The sequence below is a fragment of the Macrobrachium nipponense genome, chromosome 32 (genome assembly GCF_015104395.2).
Source record: "Macrobrachium nipponense isolate FS-2020 chromosome 32, ASM1510439v2, whole genome shotgun sequence".
NCBI classification, from domain to species: domain Eukaryota; kingdom Metazoa; phylum Arthropoda; class Malacostraca; order Decapoda; family Palaemonidae; genus Macrobrachium; species Macrobrachium nipponense.
This window is the reverse complement of record NC_061094.1, coordinates 27,603,247-27,604,558: the sequence shown is the minus strand read 5'-3', so window position 1 is coordinate 27,604,558 and position 1,312 is coordinate 27,603,247. Positions and strand designations below refer to the sequence as shown.

At 34.3% G+C, this 1,312-nt stretch overlaps 1 protein-coding gene across 1 annotated transcript in view; it reads left to right on the top strand.

The window, feature by feature from the left end:
• Positions 1 to 849, top strand: part of LOC135207289 (activating signal cointegrator 1 complex subunit 3-like) — a 669,776-nt gene extending 668,927 nt beyond the window's left edge. Inside the window, 1 exon segment of the mRNA XM_064238959.1 lies at positions 16 to 849. The gene's annotated coding sequence lies outside the window, so the exon portion shown is untranslated.
• The last annotated feature ends 463 nt before the right edge of the window (positions 850 to 1,312 follow it).

Genomic DNA, 1,312 nt, shown 5'->3' with positions numbered 1-1,312 from the left:
TTGCATTTTACTATTCATAATTGAGATACTCGTGCTGTAGGTTTTTGGATGTTGAATGCATCACAATCTGTGAACTCTAACAACTTTTTTTATTGTTACCAGATATTTATGCATATGCAAGTTAATTCTCGTTTGTTGTGTACAATACTGTGAAAAAAATGTGGTATTTTTTAACAAGAAGGCAGTTTTGCTCTGCTTAGTGAAGACCATATTGACGAATTAATCAAAACTGCCTTACGGTGTGGTCTTTGTCATAAATTTATTTCATATTCTTAAATATATATTGTCCTACTGTATGGTATTTATAAAGTCGTAGTTTATTTTGTTAACCTGAGTGGAAAGTAACATTGTCCATTAATTATTTATGTATATAAACACTGAAGCTTTAATGTATTTTTACATTCATTTTGTATTTATTGAGGATGGCTAATTTCCTAAGAGTATACTGTATATACTTTTAAAATTAAGCAACACTCTAAGTTGGATATACTTCAACACACATTCCATCTTGTGTGTACATAGTTGATCAATACATGGTAGAATTTCAAAATAAATTTTCCATTTTGCTGCATATCTCACTGATGTGGAAAACCATCATTACTCTTGGTAGTTAAAATCATTCATGATGACGTCATATGACAGTGCATTATAAAACAATGGACCTTGTAGGGAAAAAAGGAATAGGTTTTTTTTTACTTCATTATAAAACCGAAGCTGTGATTAACAATCTTCATCTGAAGAACACTTTCAAAACAATTGTAAAATAGGATAAGTAAAAGGTTGTGCTTGTATACTTGAAAACTGGGGCATAATTGTCTCAACATAAAAAATTAAAGTCTTGGCATTTAACACTGTGGTCTCATTCTCCTTTCTCATGTATGAAATAAATTTTAACATGCTTCATCATAACAATAAAAATCAACTGTGCTTCTCCACTTCATTTTATCTCACTTCTGTAATGTATTCTCATTCTCAATCTAGCATACTTACCATCATGAGTAAAATGAGTTTAATATATATTAAACATAATTTAACACTATCATGTAGCATGTTTGCTCAGCAGAGAAGGCAGCAAACTTTTCCTCCAAAACAGTCCAATCTCTAAAGAACTGCCTGACATAAAGCCTAGGACAGATCCGCAAGAGAGGATGCAGACGACACGGATGGAAGAGGATACGTCCTGGATGGCAGCAATGACATCACGGGAGCAAACGATGACAACACAGAGGAGCGAGGCAGTGCAGCAGCCCCAACCGACGACGCTGACATAGCAGGGAGAGACGTCACTAAGGAAACTGGGAGCGACGTCACC